The 24,651-nt window shown below is 43.2% G+C and overlaps 1 pseudogene; it reads right to left on the reverse strand.

Moving 5' to 3' along the window:
- Positions 1-278: 278 nt before the first annotated feature.
- Positions 279-24,651, reverse strand: part of LOC145395913 (uncharacterized) — a 104,576-nt pseudogene continuing 80,203 nt past the window's right edge.

Consider the following 24,651-nt stretch of genomic DNA (forward strand, 5'->3'; position numbering starts at 1 on the left):
TCGGAGAAGTTATTACTATTATTACAATACTGTGTATTCATCCTAAAATGTGAACATGGTCCAGTTGATATATATTGTTTTACCGGTCTCTATTTATATTATTACAAAATTATAAACTCCAATGCTCTATTGTATATGATGCGTAATATTCATTAATATATACATACATACATCGTCATTTTATTGTAAATACTATTACATACATTCCATTACATTTATTAAGTTGGAGCAATATATCATATTGTAGGAATAAAACTATGTAAACAATATAACAAAATTTATTCAACATCACTTTCAAAGAAGATGTCATCATCTTCATCATCACTGGCGATGTTGATAATAATGGGTTCCACTCCCTCGTGTATGTTGTCAGTCTTCCAGTATTCTTCTTCAAATTTGCGGGAGTGCTGAACAGCCCCCGTCCACACGTCCTTGTGTACCATATGCCTGGCTTCCTCCAATCTATCCTGTAGGTCCGTCCGGGTAAACCGTTGTAGTGTGGAGCGCACATGGCGCTTCATACAGCCCCATACTTGCTCGATGGCGTTGAGTTCTGGGTGGCCAGGTGGCAACCGTATGACCTCGTGGCCCCACATACGGATGGTGTTGTCGATTTTATACTGGGGTTGTGGGCGGTTCTGCTGGCAAAGGAGCAGCAGCTCAGGGCGAGTGGCAGCAGGTGGGATGGAAATTTTGTGCTGCTCCAGCCATCTGATGAGGTCCGCCTTCCTGGTGGCTGTGGTAGGGCATCGACTCTCCTCTGTCAGCTGACTGTGGTAAGGTGCATTATCCAGTACAAGCACCGATGGGTTTGGCAGTGACGGAAGGAGCTGCGTTGTTAGCCATCGCTGGAACAGTTCTCCGTTCATTTCCCCATGATAGTCACCCTGGTTACTTTTGGCTGGGTAGCACAGGTAGGAACCGTCAACAAAACGTTCGTCCGTGCCAGCTGCGACCACCACAAATCGCTCCCCTTCACCAGGTGGTACCTGACGACTGTAGGTGGTGCTGATGGGAGCCTGAGTGGTATCCACCCACTCCCTACTGTGGCCCATCCTAGTGGTAAACCATGTCTCATCCACATACACCACCGTTCTTCCCTCCTTCCGGTGGCGTTGTAGAGCCCGGAGAGCGGCTATCTGACGACACACCACCTCCAGCGATTCCTTCCTCACATACATCTTGCGTTGACACTCTGTATCAGAATCCCATGGTGTGCATGATCCGCCAAACTGTTGTTTCAGAGGTATCCTCGGGGATAATACCAGCTGTTTTCAGATCAGCTGATATGACACTGAGTGTGAAATGTTGTCTTTCTGAAAACTTTCTTAGGATGTGGCGGCGTATTGCACCGACAGTAAAGTTGTCGAAGCATCCCGTGTAGGTTGTGGACGGTGGTGCTGGTGTGGAAGGGGAAGATGTGGCGGCTTTGCTGACAATGCTCCTCACTGTTGACACACTCGTGCCCGTGATGTTCGCAACTCGCTCGTAAGGCCTGTGTGCATAAAGATCAGTGTTGTTATATTTTGCATTTCTTCTATAATATGACATTGCGACATAATACAGTCTGCCTTACTGTTATATATGTTAAGAAACGTGTACACATAACATAAAACAGAAAAAAATTTGATATAGATAGCAAGTTCACTTACACAGGAAAGTCTATTACATCAATACTCGCATAATGCAAAATATGGTTATTATAGACATAAAAGACTCGAAGGAAAAGGGTCTTGTGGCTCAATCTTTACCCAGAGCCTTATGAACCAGCAGCATCTTACTTTGCTTTCACAGCCAGAGACCTCGTTCTCCCCTATAAATAAATGACTCCAAGATAATTGGTATAATTGTTATCCATGAGATCATTATGATTTTTTTGTCAGTGATTCTGCCAACATTATTATACACTTATATAGCAACAGTACCGATTGAATATTTTTGGTGTAATTTTTACTTTTTATACCATTGTCTAGCAAATGCTCGAACAAAATAAAGTGAAGTGGGTGGTTATTATGCCCGCCGTATTCAAAGAAACACAGCACATATACTATTAACATGGACAAAACTATGTACTCACCTATTCAAACTTATGTAAGTTCGACCACGGGTGCTTTCCCTCTTGAACAAAGTGGCAAGACGAATGATAAAAGCTGTCCTGCATCCACGGGGGCAACGGGAAGACATTGTAGATACTGTTGTTAGTGGGCGTGCCTCGACAGTCAATGATCTATCCCCTGTACCTGCTGATGTCATAACCTCGGGAAGGGGAAGGGGGGGTACCTCAGAGAGGGGGGAAGTGATACGGGAGACTGAGGATATTCAATGAAAGCATAAATTGCTTATTAAAAATAAAAGATGAACAAATAAAGCAACCATGAACGATTTTATTTGGCTGCCCAAAAAACAAAACTGACTTCATATTTTTGGTAACCGTAGATACATCGGTAATGATACGGCCATAACAACGTAATTAGCCAATGATTTTATGGTCGTTTGACCCACTCTGGTTTTCATGGCCACACACAACAGTAGGTAACTGTGTTAAATAATATTACTAATGTATGATAAGTATATACATACTGTCATATTCAAATATTATGTATGCAATTAGAATGAAAAAAGAAAACGGAAGTGCAAAGATGGGAGAGGGATGGTGTGACTGGGAGTGAAGAGGGAAACTGGGAGGGGGTGAACGCGATATTGGGGGGTAGGGAAGGAATGGTCAGAGGGTTGTTCAGGGTGTTAGTGGAGGAGCTACCCCACACAGTCGCACTCGTCCGATTTTGTATAACACCTTAGATTTCATGACTGGATTAGGCTTAATATCCTTCAGTCAACTCCTAATGTAACATATGTAGCAGTATGGTTTAAGGGTCATAAATTAGGCCCGGATGTCAAAAGTATTGTGTTGAAATATCATACTGATCCAACGATTCGCTTAGGAGATATTTGCGAAAAACAGCGCAACTCCGCCTCTGAAATGGATAGTAGGAGGATTTGCTAATAGAATCCTTCACCAAAATCCTCGAGCCTCTGGTGGGCTTGTTGGTAGTGTGTGCTTCTGTAAGTCCTGACCTGGGGTAATAACACCCGTAAAAGATACATGTGAGGCCAAACGCCAAGTAGCGCTTAGCCACAGTGCTCAGTTTCAGTCTGTGAGCCTGTGACGATTAGTTCACCTACCATCTTGGAATACAAGACTAGCGTATCACCCAGGTCACCAAAATTGCCTTACCTAGGTGTTACACAAAGTACCCATTTTACCTACTAACTCACAATGGATGAACTGGACATCTGAGTCCCGAGGCGTCAGCTGCCAACACCAGGATTCTAACCTCGGCGTTATCGGGCTGGCACCTTCGTAGCCAATAATGCTAGCAACTAAGGCACATGCTTCGGGCCAGACAAAAAAAAAGTATAGTAGTAGCATTAGTATGCCATTCGTATGTTATCACGTGTACACACATTTTCTAGGTTCCACCGATGACATACAGAAATACAGACTCCACTCACAAACATTCCAACACCAAATTCCCACATGCACTTCTCACCTGCATTCCTTAAGCCTTATACAACTGGCGTATACTTGTGGGTGAAGCACTGGATGGTGGAGGGACACTTCTCTACTGACCAAAAAAGTGTTCTTGGGCTCTATGGATGAGATGTCCTTAAGAATCGACAACAAAGCACTTCTTGGACATGGCACATGGACTGGTACTGTCGTTGGTTAAGGAAGCTCCCAAACTCCTCTTCCTTACCGATTTATTTTTGGATATGGCTGGTTAATACCCTTTTGCACGTTATTTATGCTGAGTATGGTGGTGCTGGAAGGATTTATGCAACAAAGAAGAGGACAGTAAGGTATAACAAACAAAATAAATCACTTGGGAAAAAATGTTACAGAGCTTCCTTACCCGACGAGAATACGGCCCTTGAGCTTGGGCAAGGTAGAACTGATCGTCTGTGTTAGTCGTGTATAATCCGATACGTACATACGTACATACATACATTAATACATACATACATATAAAGCCAGACACCTTAATCCCACATGGAGTGGCTATAAACAACTTGCCTCCATACCGCCTTGTCCTTCCCCACTTGGCTGCGCTTCCTCCAGCTCACATACGCCTCTCATATATCTCTCCACTCCATCCTTCCATCCCATCTTCGGTCTCCCCTTCCCGTTTTTTTCCTCCACCTTATTCACATACACTCTTCTAGTCAGTCTCACATTCTCCATGGTCTCCACATAGCCAAGCCATCTCAGAGAATATAACTCTTTCAATCATACACACACACACACACACACACACACACACACACACACACACACACACAAGAAGAAGAACGTGGCATCCCTTCTAGCCCACTATAGGACTGAACCTCTCCATTACGAGGTGTTGCAGCCAAGAACCTTCCCACAATGGCTTGGCTCGAGCAGGGAAGGGGTGTGTAGGAACAAGGTGGGGTGCATGTGACACAGATGGCGTTGTATGTCTGTGCATTATAAGGCTGTAGTTTCTTCACCCGGAATAACGACCAGCAGTGTTAAAAATCCAGGACTCTCATTAAGTATTAGGCATGAACAAATTGGTGCAAAGGAGATCCTTCTAAAGCTCTCATGGTTCGTCCAGGAATCGAACCTTGGACTTCTTGCTTACGAGACGAGTATGATTCCGAGTACATCACCGCCACATACAGTATATACTGTATTTACATGAAGTTTAACTCGTTGGGAAAAAGTACAGTGGAATACCAGGCTTTCATCTACGGTACTCTTTCACGACATCTTCAGGATAATATCACATGTGTTTGTGAATTAGTCTTTCAATATACTTACCTATAAAAGTTCTCTCGCATCCCTTCACGACGATGACATGTTTTATTTTTGCTACATCTAAACAATTAACTTTGGAAGTCTGAAGGAAGTAAAGAAGAGTTGTGGTGTTGATGTGGGTGAGATTCAGTGTGTTAAGAGAAATGCTCGGAGATGCTTTGATCATGTGGAGACTGGAAAGCATGCAGAATGGGAGATTGGCCAGATGAGTGTATGTGGGTGAGGAGGGGGGTGAGGCCGAGGATAAATGGAGGGATGTGATGGAGAGACATATGAGAGAGAGGGTATGAGTTGGAGGGAGGGCAGTCAAGTGACAACAGGGATACGTGGAGGCGATTCCTTTTTGCCCATCCCTTAAAGAATTACAGCGTCTGATAAATAGATAGATAGATAGATAGACAGATAGACAGAGAGAAAGAGAGAGTAACACACACACACACACACACACACACACACACACACACACACACACCGCTTCTGGCTTTGTAATCACGCAGCTCAACCTTTCACCAAAGCAACTCTCACTAAAGACAACGCCTTAGATCACTAGACAAGGCCAGAATGGAGAAGAGTGTATTCATGCAGCCCTTCTCCTCGTCTGAGAAGATTCAACCCTGCAATGGATCTTATAGGGACTGATAAAAAATGATTCTTGCTGGTACACCTTTGTGTTCGCCATATTTTCTTTTTTATTCAGTTTAGGAGTACCTTCCATAGTTCTTTCAGCTAAACTTGGCCCAGATTTTCGTTGTTTTGCAGCTTAATCCACATAGCTCAGTGGCACAAATACACAATACTACCGCAGTACATTATTTCCACAGCACTTTTTCGTGGCTAGCATGATATCTTAGCATTTATCTCCTGTTACAACTCAGAATTCAAGATGAAGAGATGGAGATTTTTGGCCCTTTCCACAGCAATATAATAACTAGACGTATCCAATAATATATCGCTACGGAAGAGGTGTTAGGGCCCTTTCCAGAGCAATTTATTAACTAGACGTAGTCAATAATAAATCGCTAGGGAACTGGTGTTAGGGCCTTTTCCACAGCAATTTACTGAGCATACTTCACCTGAATATTCTGCTGCATGTTACCTTTATCGTTTAAATATCGACATAGTCTGCATCAGTAACATGGCAGAGGGTACGGAGGTGTGAGGGACAGAATAAATCGCTAAGGAAGAGGTGTTAGGAAATCCCCAAAGCCATTTACACTAGGACACCTAATCTGCAGAGCTTGAGAGGATCACAAATCCTTGGAAAATTGAGAATACAGGAAAAAAATCGAGATCGTACACTTTTTATATACCAGCGACGTCTTTCTTTTTCCTTCTTATGTTTTCTCCCATTTTTCTTTTGCTTATTCTTGTTATCTATGGATGATTATATTCAGCTTAGGAAAGATCTCCAATAAAGCAGACGCTAAAGAAGGCCATATCTACCTTAGCCTGAGACAGCGAGAATATTAACAAAATGTCGTCCTCGGGTCGAAGGGAAGGTGTAAATCAACCGAAACTCCAACTCCCCCCCCCCCCCCGCCTAAATGATAAAATCGTCATGAGAATAAAATCTGCAAGAATGTAACCAAACCAACATCCCCGGGTTGAAAAGGATTAAATCGTTTCCTTTCGTTTCATTTAGAAAAGCCCAACATGCTTGCATGCGTCCGCCTTGGTCACCCAACGGCTCTACTTCACGCCGCTCGATCTCTAGCAGCCTCCCTATTCAGTCGCTTATCCCTGGGGTCACACGCTAAGATCTCATCCCGATCATTTTTGTTCTGCCCTTCGCTACCATACAGTCGACACTCATTTTTTTTTCACCTTCCGCCCCCAGTTGTCGTCTCCCATCCTCTCAACATGCCCAGACTGTCTCAATCTACCCCTCCTCATCACAGTAATAATATATTAACGTCTTCAACTCTCAACTCTTCAATTATAATCTTAACTCCACCCCCTTCCCCCTGCCTCCCATTCAAGGACACATTACACATCCAGCTAATAAATGTCGTTTCTGTACGTCTGAGTCTACAAATATCCTCTTGCTTTACTGCCTCTTCCTAACAAAATTGCATTCCTAACACATGCCGCATACAAAGATCCCTCAGCAAGGAAGAAGAGCCCTCTCAGTGTCAGGTGAGACAAAAGCTTCCTGAATTTTCTCCAAACATTCCTTACCCCAGCCACAGAACTAGGTCCAGCTCCACCTCTAGTATATAACATATACCCCAAATAACAAAACTCTTTCACACACTCAGGAGACTCTCAAGCATGGTCAATCCTTTCGTGTATGATAATCTTTACATGCTCTCGCCGACACACACAAAATTGCCATTACTTCGCAGCCTACCTATATCGTTGCATTTCCTATGCATCCACTGATCATAAACACTACACAAGATGGAGTTACTTTGCAAGATGGAGTTAAAATCGTTGAAAGTTCAAGAGGAAATACCTGAACACTCACTCACTTTAAAAACTTACACATCATAACAAAGACTCACGCTTTCAGATCATGAACAGACCCAAAAATCACAATAAACTCAAGAGGATATAAAGGCGAACACTCACTCAGTCTGGAGATCTTGAAGGCATCGGCAGTGCTAATAATATCGACGAAGGCGTGTAGCTCAAGTCTGCGGCTGGTGTAGTTTTGGTTGTACTGCTTGATGGCGTGGAGGAAGGCGCCCTGTATGTCCCCTGAGTCACGGTCAAAGATTGCACCTACAGAGAGAAAGGAAAGTGTTGTTAGACAAAGTATACCTGGGGGAATTAAAAGGTGTGTTCATTTTCTAATGGAATCTATTGTGTGAATGAGAAGGGTTTGCTGGGTTTGCTGGTACTTTAAGATCTCTCTCTCTCTCTCTCTCTCTCTCTCTCTCTCTCTCTCTCTCTCTCTCTCTCTCTCTCTCTTTCTAGCTAACTAACTAAATAACTAACTAATCAACAAAGCCTCCTCACCCTCTCACCTGAGGAGTGGAAGAGGAGAGTTTGTTAGAAGGGTTTGTTATGGGGGAATATAGTTTTATTCTTTCGAACCTGACAATTACCGATCCCCCTTTTCAGCTCAGCTGATGGCCAAGTGTAGTGCGAATGGAGACTTGATACGCCTAGTAACCAAGGAGACCTCAAAATAACATAACTGCACTTCGTGGCACCACAATTTATCATTCAGAGTGACCTAGTTCCGTCAAGTAAAAAGAGTTCTAGCACTACAGAGATTCACACAAGTGAGGCGCAACCCATCCGCTCACTCAATGTAGCAAGGTTTTCTATAACAATGGAAACCTATACAAGAGACAAGTATAGTAATGGCGTGTCGCCATGACTATACTTGCTGGACATACGTACATACGTACAGTACATACATTTTCAATTCAAGAGTTTTCTTGTGTAGTGCTAATACAGTAGACAAGCAGGGTACACAAATGGCGCGCCACCTGGTGAATATTGCCTCAGTGGGTTGCCTTGATAATATTGAGTTCCTAACTCTGAACATGTGTGGTTTCCTAGATAGTTATTTGACACTGGTTACATTTAAAAGTGGCGACCGTTCCACTGCTTTCTCAACCTACACGGGGAGTCCACAGCTGATTAGGTACTAGGTTGCCTGTATATCAGTGATGACCGTTCCACTGATTCCTCGACCCATATGGGGGAGTACACAGCTGCTAAGGTACTAAGTCACCTATGCAGGTACAGGGTAACTAACACTACAATCTTGACATACATACATATATACATGCAATACATCGCACAGTACGACGCATCGCTCCTTTTTGCATAACCAACGTTCTTTTGCACTGTGTACATTATGACCATCATCATCATCATCATCATCATCATCATCAACAACAACAACACTCTCCTCTTCCTCCTCCTCCTCCTCCTCCTCCTCATCATCATCATCATCATCATCACCCTAACAACTGCGCCGCCAGTCCTGATTTGGGGAACCAATCAGTCAATCACCTTCATCATTATTATCATTCCAGTCCTAATTTTTCACCGAAGAGATGAGGTTAAGTAGGATCCAGAAACAAAGAAAAAGAGGGCACAATGTGAGACTAACACGAAGCACAGTGTCACACAACATCTGTGCCATCATCGTTTTCACTTCGAGTTACTACACCTTAATGTGAGCAGATAAAAACAGCTTTATCTTATTTTCCACTAATACGCACCCCCCTCCCCCCAAAAAAATATAATAATCTGACCACTACATTTTTTTTTTGTGCATAAGAAATAAGGTACTGCCAATATCATAAATTAATAGTGTTTTCAGGGCCATGTCATTTACTATTATGTTTCTCTGTTTTCTTGTCTATTTCTGTATTCATCTGTGTGTGTGTGTGTGTGTGTGTGTGTGTGTGTGTGTGTGTGTGTGTAATTCACCGGGTCGGTCAGGATCACCTGATGGTCGTGATCGTCAGCTTTTACCCTCCCGGAAGGGAGCTGAGAGCTCATATAGTCCGATCTAAGGGCAAGGCTGAGACCTTCACACACGCACACACCCGTCCCCTTGCTCAAGGGGGACAGTAACCACCCACTTCGTCAGTGAAACTTTTCGCAACCTGAGCGAGGCGCGAACTCCCGTCTACCAGATGGCGTGTGTGTGTGTGTGTGTGTGTGTGTGTGTGTGTGTGTGTGTGTGCTTTTCACTTTTCCGTTTTATGTTTTTTGTTTGTGTACCCGCGTGAGTATGAGTTCACGAGTAAGAGAGAGTCCGCACATATGCACCAAAAAGAAGGAGGTCTCTAAATAATAAATGTTACACAGGAAAATATACGTACAGCATAATCACAGCCTGTTTATCACCATGTCCCCACCTTATCCTCGCACCCCCTGTGCCCCCCCCCCATCCAACCCTCTGCCCTACCCCTTCTCCAGACCAACCCTTCTCCTGCCCCTCCCCACTCCCCCTCTGCTGCCCTCTTCGCCTACCTCTTCCCTCCCCTCTCCTCCCTCCCCTGCCTCTCCCCCTCCCTGCCGGACTCTTAAAGATTTTGTGGATTTTGTGGTGATGGCGGTTCCACGGAGTAAGGGCCCTTGTCTTTCAATTTACATATTTCTTTGATGTGTGTCTCCCTCCCTCTTCCCCTTTCCCTCCCTTACCCTTGTCCTGTCCTCTCTTCCCTTCCCTCCCTTTCTTCTCTCCCTCACCCTTCTCCAGTCCTCTCTTCCCTTCCTGCCCCTCTCTTCTCCCCATGTTTTCCCTTCCCCCCCTTCCTTTCTCCTTGGTTATAGGTTCTTGCTTCTTCCCACTCTCTTTCCCCCTTCTCTGTCTCCTCTCTTTTGTCCCCATTCCCTCCTCCCTTCCGTCCTTCTATCCTCTTCATTCTCTCTCCCCATCTCCTCTCCTCCTTTCTCCTCATCTCTCCGCCGTCTCTACCCTTCGGCCATTGTATTCAGGATTTCCAATTCGTATCTCCACCTTCCCCCCGCCCTACCTCCTCTCCTTCCCTCTCCCTACCTCCTCTCTTCCCCCCCCATCCCCTCTCTTTCCCCCTCCCTACCTGATCACTCTCTCCCTACATACATCTCTTCCCGTCATCCCAAGCTTTACTTTTTCATCCTCCCCCATCCTCTTCCCCGCTCTTCCTTCACTTTCTCGGCAAGGTGTTTCTAGTTTCCCCCTTTCCCCCCTCAGATTCCTTCCTTTTCCCTCTCCCTTCTCCCCACCTTCTTCCCCCCATTTTCTTAGTCTTCCCATCCTCCCTCCAACTCCCCACTCCCACATTCTCTCGTTTGCCCCTCCTCTCCTCCCTCTTACCACATCCTTCTCCTCATGACTACTGTGTTTCCAGGTTTCTCACTCATTCCTTCCGCTTTCCCTCTCTCCTCGCTCCCCTCTTCTCCCTCTCTCCATCTTTCTTCCCTCTTCCCCCAAGTCCCCCTTCCTAATCTTCTTAGTATTGTGTGTTCAGGGTTGTTGCTGATGCCCCAATCCCTTCTTCCCCACCCTACCATCTCCCTCTCCCCCATTCACAAATCTCCTCTTCCCTCCCTCTCCTCCCCTCTTCCTCCCTCCGTCTCTCCCCTGCAATCCCCTCGACCATTGCATTCAGGGTTTCTTACCTGCCACCCCCCCCTTCTCCTCCTTCTACCCTTCCTCCCCCCTCAGTGCATATCCTCCCCTCTTCTTACGTCCTCTCCCCTCCTACTTTTCCCTCTTCTCCTCCCTATCCCCCAGTCTCCCCACCCTTCCTTCTCTTCCACCCCCTCCATCCTTACCTACTTTCTTCCCCAACTCCTTCTCTGCTTTCGGCCCCCTCCATTCTCTCCCTCACCCCTCCCTTCCATCTCCTCTCCTCCTCTTCCTCCTTTCCTTTCCTCCCTTTATTGCTTCCCTATTTCCTTTCTTCCAACCTTACTACCATTCTTGTCCCTACTTCTCTTTCTCTGCTTTTGCATCTCTCCTTCCCCTCTTCCTCGCTCTTTTTACTTTCCTGTTCTCTTTTCCCCCTTCTATCTCACCCTTGTCATCCCACCTCCCCCTCTTCCATCCTCTCCCATGTTCCCCCTCTCCCCCTCTTCCTTTCTCTCCCTCCTCCCTCTTAACCTCTTCTACCTCTCTTTCCCTTTCCTCCTTTTTCTCTCGCCCCTCATCTCCTCTTTCACAATTCTCTCCCTACTTCCTAATTTACCCTTTCCTTCATCTGTCCCCTCCCTCCTTTCACCTCTTCTCTTCCCCATCCTTCCCTCTCTTACCTTTCCTCTTCCCCTTTCTCCCCCCTCGCCCTTCCTTACACCCTTTCTTACTCCTTCCTCCATTTTCCCTTCCCTCTCAAACCTTCACTTTTACTCCCCTTTACCTTTTTCTCTCATTTTGCCTCATTCTTTCCTTCTTTCTCTTCCTCTATATCACCTCTCTTCCCTCTCCCTACCTCTCCTCTTTTCCCTCCCTTCTGTTCTCTTCCCCTTTGTGCCCAACCTCCATCTCTTTCCCTACACTCCCTCCTCTCATATCCTCCTCCTCCCCGCTCCACCCCACCTCTATCTCCACTTCTCTTCATCCATCTGCTTTCTCCCTCTCTTCATCCCAATTTCCCATCTCTCCCTTCTCCTTTCCTTGTTCTCTCTCCCTACTTCCCCACTTCTCCCTTCCATCTTCTTTCTCCCCCTCTCCCTACCTCCTCTCTTCCCTCCCTGCCTCCAGCCACTGTGTCTCCGGGGCTTCTTTGGAGGGAATATTTCAAGGTACACATAACCTGCCACTTTGGGGAGAGGAGGGGAGGCAGAGGGTGTTTCCTCCTCCTCGTCTTCTTCCATCATCATCATCACCATCATCATCATCATCATCATCGATCAACCAATTATCAATCGTCGCCGTCGTCGTCCGAGAGAGAGAGAGAGAGAGAGAGTGTGTGTGTGTGTGTGTGTGTGTGTGTGTGTGTGTGTGTGTGTGTGTGTGTGTGTGTGTGTGTGTGTGTGTGTGTGTGTGTGTGTGTGTGTGTGTGTGTGTGTGTGTGTGTGTGTGTGTGTGTGTGTGTGTGTGTGTGTGTGTGTGTGTGTGTGTGTGTGTGTGTGTGTCACTTTCATCAGCCTTCCGTCCTGTTCCTTGGCTACAGAATCTCGAAATACAAAAGTCTGGGCCGTTCAGATGACTCAGGAGACTTTGTAACACCGCTTCCTGCCCGACTCATTTGGCATATTACACCATACCATTTACACCTTACCATTACACCTTACCATTACACCTTACCATTACACCTTACCATTTACACCTTACCATTACACCTTACCATTACACCTTACCATTACACCTTACCATTACGCCTTACCATTACACCTTACCATTACACCTTACCATTACACCTTACCATTACACCTTACCATTTACACCTTACCATTACACCTTACCATTACACCTTACCATTACACCTTACCATTACACCTTACCATTTACACCTTACCATTACACCTTACCATTACACCTTACCATTTACACCTTACCATTACACCTTACCATTACACCTTACCATTACACCTTACCATTACGCCTTACCATTAACACCTTACCATTAACACCTTACCATTTACACCTTACCATTTACCCCTTACCATTACACCTTACCATTACACCTTACCATTAACACCTTACCATTACACCTTACCATTACACCTTACCATTACACCTTACCATTACACCTTACCATTACACCTTACCATTAACACCTTACCATTAACACCTTACCATTTACACCTTACCATTTACCCCTTACCATTACACCTTACCATTACACCTTACCATTAACACCTTACCATTACACCTTACCATTACACCTTACCATTACACCTTACCATTAACACCTTACCATTACACCTTACCATTACACCTTACCATTACACCTTACCATTTACACCTTACCATTACACCTTACCATTTACACCTTACCATTACACCTTACCATTACACCTTACCATTACACCTTACCATTTACACCATACCATTACACCTTACCATTACACCTTACCATTAACACCTTACCATTACACCTTACCATTACACCTTACCCTTTACACCATACCATTACACCTTACCATTACACCTTACGATTTACACCTTACCATTACACCTTACCATTACACCTTACCATTTACACCTTACCATTACACCTTACCATTTACACCTTACCATTACACCTTACCATTACACCTTACCATTTACACCTTACCATTACACCTTACCATTTACACCTTACCATTACACCTTACCATTACACCTTACCATTACACCTTACCATTTACACCTTACCATTACACCTTACCATTACACCTTACCATTACACCTTACCATTTACACCTTACCATTACACCTTACCATTACACCTTACCATTACACCTTACCATTATACCTTACCATTTACACCTTACCATTACACCTTACCATTACACCTTACCATTACACCTTACCATTTACACCTTACCATTACACCTTACCATTACACCTTACCATTACACCTTACCATTTACACCTTACCATTACACCTTATCATTTACACCTTACCATTACACCTTACCATTACACCTTACCATTACACCTTACCATTTACACCTTACCATTACACCTTACCATTACACCTTACCATTACACCTTACCATTTACACCTTACCATTTACACCTTACCATTACACCTTACCATTACACCTTACCATTACACCTTACCATTAAGCCTTACCATGTACACCTAACCATTTTGCATATTTCACCTTACCATTTTCTTTGTATGTTCTTTATATCGTATTGATGTTGACGTACTTTGCTTCAATGAAACAGAAGATGATGATGATGTGGACTATGCAGAATAAATCACTAAATAAACAACTAAAAAAATCACTATGAAGAATAAATCCATAAAGGAAAGGCATTACGAATCAACAACGCTGTTTGGCATAAGTCCCTCTCTCTAAAACAGCGTCATTTTCAGTGCCTTGCTTTTTTTTTTTTTTTTCAGCAGCGTGAAAACAGCCTACGCTCTCTCTCTCTTCATATCATTTTTCTCTTCTGCTATCTTCAAGCGAATTTTATCAACTTAGGTGGCTTTGTTTGACCTGGAGGAGATGCAAATAATCTTCACTAATTCTTGCACTCATGACGTCTCCTGGGTTTCACTGCTGCTATCTCCAAACATCTTCATTCACCTTAGGAGACTTGAAGACGCTGAGCATACAGTCTATCCTCTTTTCTACTAAATCATTTTCATGTTAACCTGGCCTAAAATTATCTCTCCACCTATAGTACTGAGCTGCAGCAAGAGAATAACATTAAAATATGATGCTAGTAATGAAGAAATGCAATGCAATAAAGAACGTAGAGCCAGATCATTCTCATTCTGCCACTGAGGTTTGTAATATCAGCTGCAACAGGACGAAAATCTGGGCCAAGTTTATGTAAAAGGACTATAGGTGATAATTCCAAGCTAAAAGAAATTGCCTGTTGGTAGAAAGAATAAAATAATGTCTGAATAACAACCAGTATATTTCGTCCTCGTAGGGAAGGCGTTAAAGAAGGCAATATCCTACTCCGCCAGTTCAAAGACTCTTCCCTGAAAAGAAAGTAAATTAGCAGAAAGATAGATAAATACCCTTAGACAGCGATGGATGGACGGACGGGTGGATGGATGGATAGATACACAGACAGATAGACAGATATATAGATAGATAGACAGATACAGATGGGTAGAAAGATAGATAAATACTCGTAGACAGAGAGGGATGGATGGATGGATGGATGAATGGATGGATGGATGGATGGATTGATGGAAGGATGGATGAACTGACAGAAGGATGGATGGATGGATAGACAGACAAGTAAATAAACAGATAAACAGATAGATACTCGTGGATGGATGGATCGATCGATCGATGGACAGATAGACAGATAGATAGACTGATACTCGTTGAGATGGATGGATGGATGGATGGATGGATGTTGACAGACAGACAGATAGGTATAGATACTCGTAGATGGAGAAGGATGGATTGATGGATGGATGGAGGGAAGGAGGGATGGATAGATAGATAGATAGACAGATAGAGAAATAGATAACCTAGATAGATAAATAGATAAATACTCGTAGAATCATGGATGGATGGATGGATGGATGGATGGATGGACAGATAGATAGGTAGATAGACAGATAAGAGAAACTGACAGATAGATACAGATAGACAGATAGATATATAGATAGATAGACAGACGGACATACACCCAGATACAGATAGATAGATAGATAAATATAAAGATAGATAGATATAGATATAGATAGACAGATAGGTAGATAGATACAGATATACATATATAAATATCTATCTATCTATCTATCTATAGCCCGATGCCCTAATCCCGCAAAGGGTGGCCGCAGACAAAACGCCTCCAAGTCACTCTGTCATCCAACATTTGACTACCCTCCCCTCAACTCACCCCCCCTTCCCTCATATACCTCTCAACTCCATCCCTCCACCTCATCCTCGGTCTACCCGTCCCTCTCCCTCCCTCCACCTCACCTACATACACCCTCTTAGTCAGTCTTTCATCCTCCATTCTCTCAACATGTCCAAACCACCTCAGTGTATTTCTCCCAATCTTCTCAACCACATCCACCCCACAACGTTCCTTCAATTCTTCATTCGTCAGCCTGTCCCTCCATGTCACTCTACATGCCCCTCTCAAGTAGCTCATTTCTACTGCTCTCACTCTTAACTTGTTCCCCTCTTGCAAGGTCCACGCCTACTTCCATACGTCAGGGTAGGGATCACAATACTATCATGCAGTGACTTCTTAACTTCCATACTCACCTCCCTATTTCTCATCACTGCTTTCAGTGAACCAACAACCTTCCTTCCCTGTTGTACCCTTTCACAACCTTCATCCCCCAAAGTTCCATCCTTACTCATCACACTACCCAAGTACTTGAATGCACTCACATTCTCCATATCCTCACCATCCAACCTCACTGTACATTCTGTGACTTCATTCCTTTCAAACACCATAACTTTACTTTTGTTTGCATTAACTTTCAGCTTCCTCCTCCTACACACTATCCCAAATTCATTCACCAAACCTTGCGACTACCATTCATCTTCACACAACAATACTGTATCATCAGCAAACAGCAACACTGGAATCTTCCAAATCTCACCCTCATTCATTAGAGCCACCCCCACATCCACCGCCCTACCTTGCACCTCCTTTACAACCCCACCCATGTATATATTAAACGGCCATGGAGATATCACACAACCCTGTTTCAGTCCCACATTGATATATATATATATATATATATATATATATATATATATATATATATATATATATATATATATATACATATATATATATATATATATATATATATATATATATATATATATATATATGTATATATATATATATATATATATATATATATATATATATATATATATATATATATATATATATATATGGATGGATGGATAGAGAGATACATATATAGATAGATACAGACGGACTGATTGACAGACAGATGAAACTATGTACAAACAACGCACTTCAGTACTGGAATATGGAGGAACGAACGCTATATATTTACGTCTAATACTGATTGGCCTTTGTTTCGCCGGTAAAGTCACGGTCAAAAGTCCTCTCCCCTACCCTCGTGGCGGCTGCTTGAGGAAGGGGAGACTTTAATAGAGTGTATCAGTAGTTTTTATTACTGGTTTCGTTTTGGTGTGGGACGGGAAGGAGGAAGGGAACTTTTGTCATTCGCCCCGAATGGCTGAGTATTGGGTTGAAATTAGATTAGCTTAAGAAGATTAAATTAGATAAGTAAATTTTACGAGGTGATGATCAAATAAGCTCAAGAAACTACATCAGGTGAAGTGCAGAGATGATAGGATGTTACAAGAAAACTAAATTAGGATAAGATATGATTAGGTGAAGGGAATATTGAATTTGATCATTAGATAACACCCTCAGGCTTCACTACTCACTGGAATTAAATCGTCTGACGTGAGCTGGAACACAGTACTTAAGTTGTTTTAATCTCTCTCTCTCTCTCTCTCTCTCTCTCTCAGTCGAGGCCCTTTAGTTTTATATATCTATATCTATATATATATATCTATATATATATATCTATATATAAATATCTATCTATCTATCTACAAATATATATATATATATATATATATATATATATATATATATATATATATATGGTCTTGACATAAGGAACATTTTTCGTCAATCTTCAGAGTCCAAAACGCTGCTCAAAAAAGTACCATCGCTTAATTACACTCGTCCATAAAATTTTCGTTCAAGCTTCGTGTTTCGAAGGCTGGTCTGAAATGTAACACAGATTGAGCATAAGTTTTTCCCTCGGGCTTCAGTTCTTGGAAAGTTAAAAATATGCACAAATTTCGAAAAGCTGAAAACATGCACAGCTGTTTCGTTCACTCTCCAATTTTTGCATAACTAAAAATATATATAAGGTTTTAGTCCAATCTTCAATTTTTGACAAGCTGGCACTATATGAGTTTTTTGTTTGATTTCCAATTGTTGACACGCTGGTGTGAAAGGTAGGCCTACAACAACGAAGGCATATATTTTTCCGAGTTATTATTTTCAAAAACACACACACAAAAAAAAATCCTTAATCTTGATATACGTACATGTTTCCTTCGATCTGCAATTTTCGAGAACCAGAAAGTATGGATGAATGATTTTCGTTTGACCAAATAAAATAATAAAAGCTGGAAATATGTAGCTGTTTTTCGCTCGATCATCATTTTCTTTAAAGGATGATGACGGATATGCAATAGTTTTTCATTCAATTTCCAACTTCAGAAAAGCAGGCCAGAAATGAAGCGTTTTTTTTTTTTTTTTTTAATGCAAAGAAGCAACTAATGACGAGAAGCCCGCAAAGTTGTTCCTTAAAAAAAAAAAAAAAAAAAAATATGCCGAATTCAAGATCCATATATTTTGAGATGCCTGAACACACTACATTTAAAAGAATGGAGGTCACAGACAGAGGGAAATACAGATTGAGGGAGCTCAAAGCTCATAAGCTGCATACGTTTCCCTCCTTTGTCCTTCATCAGCCAACCTTCCTCGCAGTTTCCACGTTATCGCGTTCTATCATATTCTTATCTCTATTTAATGGCTCTTTCATCAGCCCAGCTCGGCCTTATCTGCAGCATTTTGTCTCGCCCAACAGACTGTGAGCTTCAGGAGTCACATTTTCGCTTTTATTACTACCCTAGCTCACGGGACTGGCCCCATCTCAGTCGTAGCGGCGGGTATACAAGATGGAGTAAAATATCATTATTCGGGAATATAAACGCCATCGCTGGGAAGGGGTGAGGGGAAGCTAAGGATTCATATTCATAAAAATCCTTCAGCTTCGTATCTGCATAGGACCGTTTGTTTACCTTTTATCTTAACTCGCACAGCTACCAACGAGATACCAAACAGACTGCAGTGATTAATAACGTGGAGAATACGAGAAAACAAAATGTATCTTGGTAATAATTAATTGCTATGGTTCAGCGTTCGTGAATTCTGACTCAGAAAAATCGCCTGGCAAATATTAATGCTTCAGCCTTCCCTGGGATTAACGAAATTGGTCAGATGTTTCATTAGTCCATATTTCCCGTCTATCACTCATCAGGCTTGCATTAGGAACGCGTACTTCAGAGCACATGAAGGTACTGAATGAATATAAGTCCTCTTCAGAAACGAATATGGTTTGGTCCATAGTATATATCAAAATGCAAAAATGACAGACGGATAGTCAAAACTGAGAGCTATTAAAAATTACTTCCTATACCCGCCGTCAGAACGAGAACGTAAATTGAGGCAATATTATCAATTAATACTCAGTTAAATCTGGCTACACATCCATCCACTCATCATTCAAGCCCCTAAACATGTGGCGCCACCTCACAGACCCTCGCTATGTGGATCTCTCTGTAAGTCATTCATCTCTGTCCTAAGGAAATATCGGGAAGTCTTACAGTAGTCTTTGATCTGTCTGTGCTCCCTTCCTCTCAGTCTTGGCCTCAATCTGCCGTGCCTGTCAACTTATTGCCCCGCACGGCTCCCTTCGTGTCCTAATTCCTTCAACACCCTTTTTCCCCTCACTAGAACTTCCTCCATTCCCCTAACTTCCCTTCTTTCCCCTTTGTTCTTCCAGTGTTTTATTTCCTCCCTTGGCCATATTTCTCTCTCTCTCTCTCTCTCTCTCTCTCGTTTTTCATTGTCTGCCACTATCATTTTTTTCACTTTTCCCTCATTTTCTTTTCTTGCTTGTCTCTGTCCATAACTTTGATGATGCAAGCTGTGGGGGATCTGCAAGGTTCGTTCATGCAGACGAGGTATCATTTCCAACGCCATTTCAGTAACTGCCTGAGTATATTTGCTGCAAAGAGGCTGATGTAAACTGAGACGAGAGACCAGACTTACGTTATTTATTTTTTTATTTATTTTCATTTTTTTCTCAGGCTCACATACCCACTCTCAGTTGAATAAAATAGTATGGCCTTAACTGTAACAGACTACAAGAGTTGTCTCGACCATGTGAGGGTTAATCAGGGAAGTGGTATCTGGAAATCAACCATACCTACATATGGACTGAGTACTTTTTGAAACCGAGTGCATGTGTATGTGTGAATGACTGGACTATGCATGTATATAACCATGTAAGTATGTGTGTGTACGTGTATGTGTACGTGCCATCGCATCGCTACATCAACTGCTTCTCTAAGTGTGTTTATGAGAGCGTGAGTGAATGGGCGCACTATGCATGTATGTATGTGTATATGTATGTGACCGAATGAATGACTACGACGTATAATATGCAAACTATTTATGAATACGTGTGTATGACCAAGCGGACGAATAGACCAAGGACAGGATTATGAGAAGACAGATAACCAATTGGGGAAGTAAAGAAGGGTTGTGGTGTCAGTGTGAGTGTGACTGAGTGTATTATGAGAAATACTATGAGTTTGGTTTGGCCATGTGGAGAGGATGGAGAATGAGAGGCAGACTAGATGAGTGTATGTGGGTGAGGTGGAAGGGGAGACCAATGATGAGATGACGGGACAGAGCGAAGAGATATACAGTATGAGAGACGGGGCAGTGGGTTTGAAGTGAAGGCAGCTTCACAATATTCACTAGCTTTATGGTGGTGTAGAAACGATCGCTCCTGTACCACTACGTTAATATACATTTGGTAGCCTTTACTTTGCTTGCACAAGAAGCATTACCACTCACAGACTCTCTGGTATGGGGGTGGCATTTTCAGAATACCTACGACTATGGCTCATTATGGCTCACACTACGACTATGGCTCATCGCTGCGACTATGGCTCATTATGGCTCACACTACGACTATGGCTCATTATGGCTCACACTACGACTCACTGGCTGTGTTATGGGGTGGCATTTTGAAAACACCTTAGTAGTAAATGTTTTAACATTGTCAGCCTCCTGGGACTCACTCTTAGCTAAATAAAAACATATGGTGCTGACCCGTGTGGAAGACAAGAGTTGTAATGACCAAGAAAAGGCTAACAGTGACAATGTAAATACTCAGGCTTTTATACCTTACACTCACATGAATGAAATCGTCTGGCGCTGACCCCATCTGCGAGAGGATGAATGGCAATGATATTAACTCTCAGGCTCCTGCAACTAACATTCACCTGAGTTAAATCGTCTGGCATTAGCTGGAGTACTAGAGTTATCCGGACGATGAGACAGTTGATGGTGAGGGGAGTGGATCAAGAAAGACTGGTGGTAGCAGCAGGTATAAAATCAAATTATTTAATATAAACTTGGCCATGGATTCAATATTGCAAGAACCGATGAATTTGCCATTCAGTGGGAAGCATGTAACTAAAATCACCCTACTGTATCAAGCATATAAAAGAAAATCAAGAGAAAATATTATCACGTGAGCAAAGGGGTAATGTCTCATTTTTTTCCCCCTTCTTATCCCGTATAGGCTAGGCTACGATTTCTTTTATAGATTCTGTGAGCACCCTAGGAGTGAAGGAGCTATTGAAGGTCATATAGATAATGCATCCATAAGTAAAGCCCTCTGGTAATTGCAATAAAAATGACGAAACAAAATGTAATACTTCGATACCGCATCAAATACACAGAAGCGAATTTGTTGTTGAAATGAGAGATTCCGGTTGGTCCGAGGCGGCATGATTTAATAAAGGGAGCATATTGTTGGCAGCGTCCCGAGGAAAGGTAATATTTGGGTATCGTACACAGGAAAACAAAGGAATATCGCAAAATTGATTGCTTCACTCCAGAGGAAGGGAAAGAGCACCTTTGTATTGGTGCGTGCGTGCGGGTCGAGAAGGGGGAGGAGAGGAGGGACGAGGAGAGACGGAAGGGACGGAGAGAGAAACGGGAGGAGGGAACGGAGAGAGAAATGGGAGGAGCAGAGACGTGAGGGAGGAAATGAAAGGATAAGAGGAACGGAAGTGACGGAGAGAGAGAAAGGAGGAGATGGACGGGAGTGTGGGGGGTGGGAAGGGCCAGGAGAGAAGGGGAGACGGGAAGGGACGGGAGAGAAGGGGAGACGGGAAGGGACGGGAGAGAGAGGAGAGGCGGGGGGAGGGGGGCAAGAAATAAACGAAGAGGAAGATAGGGAAAGGGATGAACGAAGGAGAAGAGGAAAAGGGGATGAGGGACTGAGAAAAAAGGGAAGGGGATGAGGGAAGGGGAGAGACAGGGAAGTGGGGAGGGACGAGGAAGAAAGGGGAGGAGAGGACGGAGAGAGAGATAGGGTAGGAGAGTATTGGACAATATTAAAATATGGAAATTGAATTAACGGTCATAGTAAAAAATATTAACAAGGTTCCCACTGTTGATTCTAGTTTGTTCTCACACACACACACACATACACACACACACACACACACACACACACACACACACACACACACACACACACACACACAGGAACGAAATATATTCAGACAACCGTTCTTGACCAGACTGTAAAATAACTAAAAATATTCCCTTTATGAAAACCAATTACTGCATCGTATCAAATACTTTGTTAGTGTAAAAAAATTTGAAAAAAAAAAATGAAAATAAAGATAAAAAATGAAATGGAACAGCCTCCACACCAAATATTCCTACAAGCATCCCTCCTTCATATACCTCCTATTATACTGCATTAATTTGTCCCCTCTGGGGGTAGGGGGGTTTCAAGAATACTCCCCCAGTATCCCTGCTTGTCGTACGAGGCGACTAAAAGGGTTGGTGGTGGGTTAGTGCCCCACCCCGTAAAAAGAACTAACAAAATAAGCGAATAAAGCGCCTCGGACCAGGACGGACCATACGTTGACGACTAAGGAACAGACAAAGGACATTCTTAGGGTGGGAACGTGGAATGTGAGAGGAGTGAATGATGAAGTGAAAGAGAGAAAGAGAGATTGTTCAGGAGCTTGAGGATGCAAAAGTGGATATATGTGGATTGACTGAAACTAAATGGAAATGTGAAAGGGTGAGAGAATGGGAATATGGTGTAGGTATATGTGCGGGAGTCAGTGAGAATGAGAGGGCAAGAGAGGGAGTATGTCTGATGATAAGCAAGAAGTGGAAGGAGAATATAAGAGAGTATGGAACAGTGGGTGCAAGGATTGTATGGGTGAGGATGAAAGTAGGTATACAAGCATGGGCGATTGTATGTGTGTATGCTCCAACAGAGGATCGAGTGGCAAGAGTGAAAGATGAGTTTTGGGCGAGAGTAGAAGCATGTATGGACAAGTTTGAGAGGAGCGAGAGAGTGCTGTTGATTGGAGACGTGAATGGCAGTTGGGAATGTACGAGTGGATGGAGTGGTTGGTCAGTGGTGTGTGCCAGCTGAAGTAGATGGGAATGGTAGTGCTTTGGTGGACATCTGTGCTTGTAAGGGGTTGCCAATAGCCAACACCTACTTTCGTCATAAGATGATCCACCGGTATACATAGAGAGTAATGAAGAGGATGGATGGTGAACTTGTTGAACGGAAGGCAATGATAGACTACGTGTGTGTGGATGAGCGAATGAGAAGACAAGTGTTGGATGCAAGAGTGTGGAGAGGCTGGGGGAATGGAGTCTCGGACCATCATTTAGTGATGGCCAAGGTAAAGATGTAAAGAAAGTGGTTGAGGAGGCGAAGGGGAAGACAGGAGGAAGCAGCTCCTGTGAGAAGAGTGGAGAAATTGCAAGATAGTGAGAAAATGACAGTATAAGAGCATAGTGGAAGAAAGATTGGGAAGGTATGAGCTAGAGCAGATGGAAGGGGTGGAAGACGTATGTAAGATATTCACGGAAGAGATAGGCGCAGCGTGTGAGGCGGTTTGTGGAGTGAGGAGGAGATGCAAGGGTGTGTAAGGGACAGCATGGTGGAATGATGAGGTGAAACGAGCTGTGGAACAAAAGAAGAAGGCATATGGTGAATGGTCAGCGAGTAGAGGTAGGGGAGAAGATGAGAGAGAGAAGAGAGAGGTATATATGAGTAGGAGAAGGGAGGTTAAGAGACTGGTGAAGGAGAGTAAGAAGAAAGTGGATGAAGAGTTTGGGAGGAATCTGAGTGTGAAATGGAGGGAGTGTAAGAAATTGTTTTGGAAGGAAGTAAAGAAAGTAAGGCAGTGTGAAAGGGGAAATAATAGGGGAGTGAAAGATAGGAATAATAGATTGTTGGTGGAGAGGAGAAAGAAATTGAGGAGATGGAAGGAGCACTTTGAGGATTTGTTGAATGTAGAGAGTGAGAGCAGTGTGAGTATAAGTGGTTGGGGATGGCTGGGAGAAGAAGAGATGAGAGGAGGGAGGAAGAGATCAGTAGGGCGGAAGTAGTGGAAGCGATGAAGAAGATTAAGCTGGGAAAGGCCCCAGGAATTGATGGAGTGTGTGGTGAAATGCTTAGGTATGGGGGTGAGATTGTTGTGGAGTGGATATGGAAGTTCTGTAGATTGGCTTGGGAAGAGGGAAAGGTTTTAGAGGACTGGAAATCAGGTATAACTGTTCCTCTGTACAAAGGAAAAGGGGAGAGAGAAGTATGTGGTAACCATAGGGGTTTTTGCCTTCTTAGTGTGACTGGTAAAAAATATGGTAGAATACTCATTGATAGGGTTAGGCATGTGACAGAGGAGCTAGTTGGAGAAGAACAAGGGGGATTTAGGAAGAGAAAAGGGTGTGTAGATCAGATATTTGTTCTAAGATGTTTAGTGGAGAAGTATCTAGAGAAGGGAAGGAAAGTGTATGCTGCCTTCATGGACTTGGAGAAAGCTTATGACAGAATAGATAGGCAAGGTAT

This window comes from Coenobita brevimanus, chromosome 1 (assembly GCF_032717465.1).
Source record: "Coenobita brevimanus isolate Jiangsu-jjx chromosome 1, ASM3271746v2, whole genome shotgun sequence".
Classification (NCBI taxonomy): domain Eukaryota; kingdom Metazoa; phylum Arthropoda; class Malacostraca; order Decapoda; family Coenobitidae; genus Coenobita; species Coenobita brevimanus.